The sequence below is a fragment of the Lolium perenne genome, chromosome 3 (genome assembly GCF_019359855.2).
Source record: "Lolium perenne isolate Kyuss_39 chromosome 3, Kyuss_2.0, whole genome shotgun sequence".
NCBI classification, from domain to species: domain Eukaryota; kingdom Viridiplantae; phylum Streptophyta; class Magnoliopsida; order Poales; family Poaceae; genus Lolium; species Lolium perenne.
Genome location: NC_067246.2, coordinates 320,362,722 through 320,374,320, shown reverse-complemented (window position 1 = coordinate 320,374,320; position 11,599 = coordinate 320,362,722).

Sequence of the window (11,599 nt, the reverse complement as noted above, 5' to 3'; positions counted from 1 at the left end):
ATTTTTGCTATATAATCCCCCGGACCTCTGGAGGTCCGTATATCGTGTTCTCGACGTGTTTTGTTTCGAGCTATTTCTGCCAGGATCTGTTTTCAGTTTAGAAGCACCATGGTTTCCAAGAACAAGGGCAAGGAGTTTCCGGATGAAGATGATCGAGATCTTGGGTGGAAAGAGGAAGTCAAGGACGTCAAGGAAGAGGATGAAGAAGAGGTGGAGGAAGACTCGCGCGCACACCCGCGTGCTACTATCGCAAGCATCAAGGTGGTGGACAACCCTTTTAGTGCAAACAAGAGTGCAAGAATTCGCACTGGAGGAGGGGTTCCACGTCATTACCTAGCTCCGAAAACATCTCCATCAGGCACTCATCACCCCTTCCACAATCTAATTTTCAATAATCAAATTGAAGGGACTCCCAAGGCAGCATTGCCTAGCCAGTGGGATATAGATCGCTCTAACACCGGCAGAGAGAAGGAGCCTGAGGCTGAAGAGTGGGGAAATAACTCCAAGAGCTGGGACTCGCCGTCAGACAGACTCTTTAACCGCGTCGAGCACAATTCAGAGATGATTCGCAATCTCATATACAGGATTGACGAGCTTCAGGAGCTTATTGAGAAGCTTGTCAGGAATTCATCACCACCATCACCAAAGGAGTAATTCATCATCGGTATTGGCATCCCCTTGGTTTGTTCCAAGCTTGGGGGAGTGCCGCGGTATCACATTATCACTACCTTTTACTTTTATTGTCAAGTAGTGTCATATCATGAGTAGGGAAGTTATCATATAAGATGGGTTGCAGTGTGGAAGTATCTCTCCTTTAGTTGGTTGTCTATGTATCCCTTGGTGTGAGTTATCGTTATGGAATATTAATGAGAAGTCTTATCATTTACATATTGCACATCTTATTCTAGTTTGCAATCTCTATTATATGATTTACCTTGTTGTTAGTATTGGTATCACTTTGGGAGCATTGAATAAATCTATTTGGTTTTGGCAAACTTAGCATTGGTCAATAGCAACAACACTTTGAGGTTTAGTTAGAAAAGAGAAATACATATAGATGTTTCATTGTCTTTCTTTCTTGTTAGCTCATAGCTTATTATTCTGAAGTTAAGATTGTTTGTGCTTACAAGGAAGATGCATGATTGTTTCTATCATATGTATATTTGTTTGTTTCCCTCGACTCTTATGCTTGCTAATTAACCTTGCTAGCCAAAGACCTGTACTGAGAGGGAATACTTCTCGTGCATCCAAACCTTAACCCAAACCTATGCCATTTGTGTCCACCATACCTACCTACTACATGGTATTTTCTGCCATTCGAAGTAAATACTTTATGTGCTACCTTTAAACAATTCAAAAACTTAGTATCTCTAATTTGTGTCAATGTTTCATAGCTCATGAGGAAGTATGTGGTGTTTTATCTTTCAATCTTGTTGGGCAACTTCCACCAATGGACTAGTGGCTTCATCCGCTTATCCAATAATTTTGCAAAAAGAGCTGGCAATGGGATTCCCAGTCCCAAATTAATTAAACTAAATAGACACTCCTCCATGGTATGTGATTGATGGACGGCACCCGAAGGATTCGGTTAGCCATGGCTTGTGTAAGCAAAGGTTGGGGGGAGTGTCATCATCATCATAAAGCTAAAATAAAAAGGCACTCCTTCATGGTATGAGATTGTTGGCAGGCACCCGAGGATTCGGTTAGCCATGGTTTGTGAAAGAAAAGGTTGGAAGGAGTGCCACACAAAATGAAAATAATATGGGAGCCGCTCTTTGGAGGTTGTTTGGCAAGGGGGTTAGAGTACCCGCTACCAGTCGTTGACAACAACAAACACCTCTCAAAATGTTACTTTTATTCTCTTTATATGATTGCAAAACTAAAAAAGCTCTAGCACATGATTTAATCACTGCTTCCCTCTGCGAAGGGCCTGTCTTTTACTTTATGTTGAGTCAAGAACCTATTTCCCTCCATCTTGAGCAAGCATTTGAGTTGTTGTGATCAAACCATTATATTGTGATTCACTTCATCATGTTTTTATTCTTCCTTGTTTAGTACAAGTTTTATCTGAATGAATATAGCTTTGCAAGTTATCAATGATCATGAAAAGACCATTATGATTGAGTATACAAGTTGTGCCTTATAAACTTTAACATGAGAGCGCTGCTCAATGAGGTAAATATAATCTGTTAATTGTTCTCTGACCAAGAACGAAGTTTGCCATCACCAATTATGATTTCTTATGCACCTTTACTTGTGATTGCCTTATACTTGTTTCAAGTTGAGTTATAAGAGGTTGTTTACTATAATGTCCTGTGTGAATGAATATGATGCTTCTTGTCCGTAGTTTATTTATCGACTCTTCACTCCATAAACATGTGGTCCTGTCTATCGAGCTCAGTTTCGCTTGGGGACAAGCGAAGTCTAAGCTTGGGGGGAGTTGATACGTCCAATTTGCATCACTATTTTATATCATAATTTGCTGTTATTCATTGATATATTTCATATTGGGACACAATACTTATGTTATTTCATCTATTTTGCATGTTTCATCATTATTGGAGGATCAAGCACCGGAGCCAGGATTCTCGCTGAAAAAGCACCGTCGTAACGCAATATTTCGGAAGATCAACTGTGGGAGGAAATTATACCAAAAATCCTATTTTTCAAGATAACGGAGGAAGCTGAAGGAGGGGCCAGAGGACCCAGGGTGGGCCCACACCCTAGGGCGGCGCGGCCCATGCCCCGGCCGCGCCGCCATGTGGTCCTGGGGCCCACGACCCCTTTCGCCTCCTTTTCTTCGCGAAACCCTTCGTCCCGAAGACCTAAGCCACGTAGGGTACCTCACGAAGAGTTACAGCCGCCTCTCGCGGGACGGAGAACACCAGAGAGAAAGAGCTCTCCGGCGGGCAGGAATCCGCTGGGAAATTCCTCCGGGAGGGGGAAATCGACGCCATCGTCACCGTCATCGAGCTGGACATCATCTCCATCACCATCATCATCATCTACACCATCATCACCGCCATCTCCTCCGCAGCACCTCGTCACCGCCGTAGCAATTTGGGTTTGATCTTGATTGTTTGATAGGGGAAACTCTCCCGGTATCTATTCATACTTGTTGTTGATGCTATTGAGTGAAACCATTGAACCAAGTTTATGTTCAGATTGTTATTCATCATCATATCACCTCTGATCATGTTCCATATGATGTCTCGTGAGTAGTTCGTTTAGTTCTTGAGGACATGGGTGAAGTCTAAATGCTAGTAGTGAACTATGGTTGAGTAATATTCAATGGTGTGATATTTAAGTTGTGGTGTTATTCTTCTAGTGGTGTCATGTGAACGTCGACTACATGACACTTCACCATTTATGGGCCTAGGGGAATGCATCTTGTATTCGTTTGCTAATTGCGGTGTTGCCGGAGTGACAAACCTAAACCCCGTTGGTATATCGATGCAGAGGGATCGCAGGATCTCGTAGTTTAAGGCTGTGGGTTAGATTTATTCTTAATTACTTTCTTGTAGTTGCGGATGCTTGCAAGGGGTATAATCACAAGTATGTATTAGTCCTAGGAAGGGCGGTACATTAGCATAGGTTCACCCACACAACACTTATCATAACAATGAAGATTATTTAGCCGTATGTAGCGAAAGCACTAGACTAAAATCCCGTGTGTCCTCGAGAACGTTTGGTAATTATAAGTAAACAAACCGGCTTGTCCTTTGTGCTAAAAAGGATTGGGCCACTCGCTGCAATTGATACTCTCGCACTTTACTTACTCGTACTTTATTCAACTGTTACATCAAAACCCCCTGAATACTTGTCTGTGAGCATTTACAGTGAATCCTTCATCGAAACTGCTTGTCAACACCTTCTGCTTCTCGTTGGGATCGACATTCTTACTTATCGAAGATACTACGATACACCCCCTATACTTGTGGGTCATCATGCATGCATTCTCTTTCTCTCCCTCATTGGTGCATGAAACCTCTTTCTTTCCCTCATTAAATAACATTATGCCTTAGAGGTGGGGGTTATGGGACAAATAGTTTTTGGTAATATGACTTACACTCTAGGACGGAGGGAGTAGTAAGTTACTAGTCCATGTTACTACTTTCATAGTGAAAAGTAACTTATGAGGCATTGTATCATTTATTATGTTGTAGACTCATTTTGCTTTGGGTGTGTGATGTTATGGTAACATAGCTAATTACCACCTCACTCTCTTTTTCTTCATTTATTGGCATGCCATGTCACCAAAATGCCTTGAGATATGTGATGTTACTAGTTACTAGTATGTTACTCGCATAATGAGCGGTCTGGGCAGTCTTAGGGTTGGACGGCCCCATCCTTTTGACTGCGCCATTGGGACGCCATTTTAAGCATAGCTAGTAGTGACCGAAAATAATTATCTCCTTCATCTTCGTCCTAATGTTGGTCATCCCAAGTTTGATAGCGCGTAGACGATGACACGCAAGGAAAACGTTAAATCCTGCGTGTTAGACCAGCCTGCATTTCCTAGGCCAAATAATAATACAATGCATGCACACTTGTGACTCAAATTTGAGCGGTGGACAATGTTGTAATTTGGTTGGCCAATTATTGTATGCGCCCCGTGGCCATGTGCTAGTGTGCTGCTACGAAATACCAAGCCAGTGTAACAATAGTGGCATGCACGATAAGTCAGACAACCACACGCCACCTAACATCCACAGCTCCACCCACAAACTCATCCACCACATGGGATCATCCGCAACAAAAACCCCAGATAGAAACAAAACCAAACTAGGGGACAAATCCCGTTTGTACCAGTACTATCACCACACACACACAGGGAGAAAGCACACACACACAAAAAAAAAGCAGCAATTAGTCGGCACTAACGCAGCGCAAAGCGCGATGAATTGGCTTCAATAATCCGATCCGATGGCGCTTTCCTTTCACGCACACTAGTCACGCCCCACCAACACTAAGCTAAACACACTGCTAGTCCACAATTAACATAAAAAAATACCATGCTTAATATACGTATTGGGCCACAAAAGTCCACAATTAACATAAAAAAATACATACCATACTTGGGGCGGAGGAGGCGGTGCCGGCCAGTGTAGGTCGTACGTAGTCCTTGTCGATGACAATGAATACCCGCGGTGGTAGAACCAGGGGTTGACCTTCGCCATTGCGTGTGATCCGAGAGGTTTTGCTAGGATTTGTGGAAGCTTCCACAAAGCGGGGATGGGAGTGGAGTGGATATGAGGCCTACGATGACCACGGGTCCCCATTCAATAAAGTGAGTGCACCATGTTGGTTTCTCCCACTTGGTAACTGTTGTACGGCCCCGCAAAAATCAATAGAGGACATGCATGGACGCACAACGCTTTACATGGCCACCGAAAAGCCAGCTCAAATTTAGGTCGAAGAAATGGGGTCCGAACAAATAGATTTGACCACGCGGTTTGTTTGCGGTGCCCCGTTGGGCCTTCCCCTTAAGCCGGTGAAATAGATTAGGATGGCTTATGTCAGTTCGTGAGGCATCGTTGGGGTTGCCCTTAGCACTTATCCCTCACCCAACTGTTCTTTCCACGTCGACCACTTTACCCATCTCTATTATCGGTGTACACATGGAGACATGGAGACATGACCCATGAAAAGGTTCTATCGAAGCCCGGATGAATGCGCTTAGAGCACCTCCAGCAGTTGGCGCTCCCCACGGCCATATCCGGCGCTAAATAGCGCCGGATTGGATGAAACTTTGGCATGGGGACCGCCAAAGTTCTAGCCGTCTCCCCAGGTAGACGCTCGGTGATCGGCGTTTTCACAAATAAAAGTTTTATAGTTCACCGAATTTGACAAATTTTGCAAACATTTGGCTTATTTTTACAAATAAACGTTACAGTTCAATAAAACAAGAAAATAATTTGACAAGTTTTCAAACAAATCAAAGTGCAGCCATTTTTTGACGTTGTACATTTCCTGCCACGCAAATGTACAGTTCTTCCATTTCCAATGCATGCAATCAATGCTTTCAAGCATCCATAGAAATCCTCGAGCTTCATTGAAAGCGAGGATCTGAGCAGTGTCTTCGATAGTGGGTGATCTCAAGTAGATGTCCCCGAACACTGCTATCACCGCCCTGCAGAACCGGTAGAAACAATCAAGGGCGGTGGACTCCGCCATCCGAAGATAGTCATCGGCAGAATCACCAGGAGCTCCATATTCCAGCATCCGCATAGCCACCGTGCACTTTTGGAGGGCGGAAAACCCTGTCATGCTGGTGCAATCCAACTTGCATCTGAAATAGGAGTCGTACTCTCGAAGGGCATACACAATTCTTAGGAAGAGCTTTCGGCTCATCCTGAAATGATGCCTAAAAATAGCCTCACCGTGCAATGGATTGTCGGCGAAGTAGTCGGCGTAGAGCATGCAATAGCCCTCCATCCGCTGCCTCGGCTTGCACTTTCGGCTACCTGGTGCCGACCCACCACGGCGACCAATGGCCTTCTCGGCGTACAAGCCGGACAGGCAAGGTAGGATCAACATGTGCTCCTCGTCTTGGGCGGCGGCTTCCATCTCTTCTTCAAAAACTCGGCGAACATCTGCTCCTCCTCCTCGTTAGAGTCCATGTCCAGCCAGACAATTGGACGAACACCTGCCGGGCGTGTCGACGAGGCGCGACGCGAGGGATTTTCCTGACGACGAAATATAGGCAGACAACACCACAGACGGTGGAATTCAGGCAACCGGCCGGCGGATTGGCGAGGGGTGGTACCGGTGGTGATAGAGCAACGAGAGGGGAGGGGGGATTTGCAACGAGAAAGTGGTGGAGTTCGTGTATTCTCTCGCTGACGGAGCGGGCATGTCCCCGCTTTTCTCTCGTCCGGAGTCCCGGAGCGCACCCTGGGGGGTTGATACGTCCAAAACGTATCTACTTTCCCGAACACTTTTGCTATTGTTTTGCCTCTAATTTGTGTATTTTGGATGCAACTAACACGGACTAACGTTGTTTTCAGCAGAACTGTTCTGGTGTCTCGTTTTTGTGCAGAAATCCAACTTTCAGGAAAATCCTCGGAATTTATGCGAAAGGTCCTATTTTTTCCAGAAGACTGACGGAACCAGAAGGGCAAGCCAGGTGGAGGCCCAAGGGCCCCACACCCTAGGGCGGCGCGACCCAGGAGGGGGCGCGCGGACCTAGCGTGTGGCCCCCTCGGCCGGCCTCCGACGCCCTCCTTTGGACTACTTAACGCCTTCGACCTAAAAACGCACGGGGAGAAGTCGAAGTGCCAGAAACCCTCCAGAACGCCGCCACATCGCGAAACTCCGTCTCAGGGACCAGAAACTCCGTTCTGGCACTCCGCCGGGACGGGGAATTGGAGGAGATCACCGCCATCATCACCACCGACGCCTCTCCATCGACCAGCAATGTTTCCCCCATCCATGTGTGAGTAATTCCCCCGATGTAGGCTGAAGGGGATGATAGGGATTGGATGAGATTGGTCATGTAATAGCATAAGATTGTTAGGGCATAGTGCCTAGTGTCCGTAATTGGTACTTTGATGATATTGTTGCAACTTGTTATGCTTAATGCTTGTCACTAGGGCCCGAGTGCCATGATCTCAGATCTGAACATGTTATTATTTCATCATGATATGCATTGTTTTATGATCTTACCTGCAAGTTGTATACACATGTCGCTGTCCGGAACCAAAGGCCCCGAAGTGACAGAAATCGGGACAACCGGAGGGGATGGCGGTGATGTGAGGATCACATGTGTTCACGGAGTGTTAATGCTTTGCTCCGGTACTCTATTAAAAGGAGTACCTTAATTTTCAGTAGATTCCCTAGAGGTCCGGCTGCCACCGGCTGGTAGGACAAAAGATGTTGTGCAAGTTTCTCATTGCGAGCACGTACGACTAAATATGGAACACATGCCTATGGATTGCTTTGTACTTGGACACCGTTTTATTATTATCTGCAAATGCCCTGCTTTGATTGTTACATGAGTTTCTCTCATCCATGCAACGTCCGTCATCCATCCATGTGCCTACAGTATTTTAATCCTGCTGTTTACTAAAATCACTACTGCTGTCTCTGTTACTCTGCTGCTGTTATTTCACTACTGCTACTGCTATAAACTGTTACTACTGATAAACTCTTGCGAGCAAGTCTGTTTCAGTGTGCAGCTGAATTGACAACTCCGCTGTTAAGGCTTTCAAGTATTGTTTGTCTCCCCTTGTGTCGAATCAATAAATTGGGTTTTACTTCCCGCGAAGACTGTTGCGATCCCCTATACTTGTGGGTCATCAGGGGTGTGGATGGCCTGGGCTATTCCGGGGGAAAACGAGGAACCGGGGGCGCGGCTAGGCCGAATAACGTTGTCCAGATGAAAAAACGCATGCCGGAGGCCTAGTCGGGGAGACGGCTGGAGATGCTCTTATTGCGGGAAAACGTAGTAGCGAATCCTGGCCATTTTGCTAGGGCGGACAGACTTAGTTGAGCTAGTTTTTTATTCCTCATACTCTATAGAAGACATATATATATAACTAGTTGACACCCCGCGCGTTGCTGCGGGAATGAAAGAGGATTTTTATATATGACCATGCGGATGAAGGTGGTTGGCTGATGACGTTGACGGTCTGCAAGTGGAATTTGCAAAAAATAAATGAAAAAATATATAGTGAGGATAAACATAATAGATATGATAGGTTAGTGCATATGTGATATAAAAACGGTTAGCAATGTGCTCCATTGTCCATATTGTAAGGCCAAAAGTAGAAGGTTTTGCATTATGATCTGTTGGCAAAAAACTTTACAATCAAATATGAGAAAATGATCATTTTGATAAAGCAAATTGCATTTTTCTTTTACTGGGAATACAGGTTAACCTCTACCTATAGTTATGTGCCGCCAAATGAGAGTTACAATTCGCATGTCCTAAACTTGAATCGCAAATGCATCCTCGAGCCCCAAAAGTTCTAAATCAATTATGGTTCCCCCTATAAGAGGAAGGATGTACATAAAATGAAAATGGACACATTTTCAGCAGAGTATTTGGGAGGAACTGATGATGAGGACATAACACAAAAGCTTCCTCTGGTTGGCTACTTATATCTCCTTTAATTTGCGTTATCATTGATCCATATCTCTGATAGGAAAAAAAATTGTGCAACAATGTTTATACTTCTACGACACCCACTATAGTTAAGTTAAATAAACCATATCTTGAATGTGATTGTACTGGATAAATATATAGTTAACACAAAAAAAAATTATAGACATAGAGGAAATTAACCTCCCCAAAAGAAATTTAAGATACTACCTTTTCGGACCTCTTTAATTTGGTAAAATAGTATAGACATTTCACAAAGCATCTGTCGAGCAATCTAAGGAGCCTAAATCTGGTAAATAGATATGTAGTCGTAAAGCATAGTACACAACTTGCTAAATAGATGAAATGTAAATTAAATATGGGTTGTCATTCGTACCTCCTACACTCCATGTCTGTCCAAATGTCATTCCTATGTAGCATCGGGAATAAAATCAAAAGAGAATTATAGATGAAAAGGTCATTGGACAAAGAAGAATTCTTCTAGTATTAGTCGTGGAGGAATGGAGAGAGCAGCAGCAAGTTGTGTGCCACGGCCGGTTGTTAGCTTTTCCCAATGGAGGATGTGATTTTTGCTGTTGCTTCAGCGATTGGGGAGGCCTGGATTCAAATCAACACTTGGGTTAAGCAATATATAAAAAAGGAAGAAGTCTCAACTTCAATCAGCGAGATCTTTACATTGGTTTCAACCTAAGTACTTGGTACCGCTCCGGATGACACCCTCAGATCGAAGGAATCTTGCATAAGGAGATTGTATAGAGAAGCTGCACATCCCCCTTATGGATGCTGCTATACAACGGCGAAGGTCCAAATGGCGTTGCTGCTGGTTACTTATGAATGATAAAGCAAAGGGAAGATTTGAAGAAACGTAGTTTGGAAATTAAGGAGATGGATTATGCGGTACTTTTTAGTGGGGAGAGGAACCGAGCAGCCATAGGGTATTAAAAGAAGTGCAGGAAACTACAACAGGTAACTGACCAGCATGTAGACAACTTAATGGCTCCGCTGTGTGGTATAGCATCCATCACGAGTGTCCAGAAGATTAGAAAGTGAGATTGCACGCTTGATGAGGGGGAATGGATGCATGTACACCATAGATATTAAATCAGATGGATACAAATAATTGGGGTGATGTGGCTTTACCATATTTCAGCTTGCAAACATTAAATGCATCTAAGTGGGGATGAACTTTATAGATATTATAGATAAGAGCAAGTACAATAAGACTTAGTCAGGCTATAAGGGTTTAAATATAATATATGTGCTTAGTTGGAGGAGAGAGAAGATGAGAGAGAAGGGAGGTGGGCTACTATGCAATAGCCAGCTCTTGCACGTGCTCCTATGCACTTTGTGAGAGTGAAAGGTGGACCATATGTTAGTAAAGTACTTCATTCTTATAGTCAACTATTGTACATACTCCCTCCGACCCAAGGCATAAGGCGTAAAATTTCTGGCGCTCTTATTAAGGAGGAAACCCAGACGTGCGTTTTAGACTGTTTTACCCTGCTCTTGCTGGAGTAAATGCATATCTCCATTCTCCCCAATCTCTCCCAAATCGCTACCTATTTCCAGGGTGCGACGCCGAAATTGACGGAGAGGAGGACGAGCATCGCGGCGGTGAGCTGGTGCGCCGCGTCCCTCTCCCCGGCGAGCACAGGCCGGTGTTCCCGAGCAGACTGCCGCGAGCGCGGGAGACGGGGGTGAGCGCGAGAAGGTACCGGTCGAAAGGAGGCGGGCGCGGCCAGGTACCGGCGACGGCAGGCGCGTGGCCAGGTACCGGTCGATGGCGGAGGGCGCGCGGCCAGGTGCATGGTCGAGGCGGCGGGCGCGCGGCCAGGTACAGGTCGACGGTGGCGGGCACGCGGCCAGGTACCGGTCGACGGCGCAGGCGCGGCCAGCGACTGGTTGACGGCGACGAGCACCATGGCGGAGCACTACCTTGCGGTGTTCTTTTCTGGATGTGGTTGGGGAGAGACGAAGGGTAACGCGTGGGAGGGTAGTCTGGGAACATTAGCGATACTAGTGCGTGTGCGCCTTAAGCTCTGACTAAATATTGATTTTTTTTTACGCCTTATGCCTTGGGTTGGAGGGAGTATTAGCTATATGCTAACTACAAGTGACATGGCATCTTATTATAGCCAGCAATTGGCTATACTATTGGAATTGCTCTAAGTTAAGCCAAATCTTAGGCTGCTCATAGTGGGGAATAACATAAGGTGGTGTCATGCATAAGTTACTACTCCCTCCGTCCTAGTTTGTAAGTCACAATTTTTAAATATCTTGGCCCAAGGTACTAGCTGATTGGGTCTCATTTTCTCTCTCTCATTGTTGCATGTAGCCCCTTTCTCTCTCTCATTGGTGCATGCATTCTCTTTCTCTCCCTCATTTGTGCATTGATACGTCCAATTTGCATCACTATTTTATATCATAATTTGCTGTTATTCATTAATATATTTCATATTGGGACACAATACTTATGTTATTTCATCTATTTTG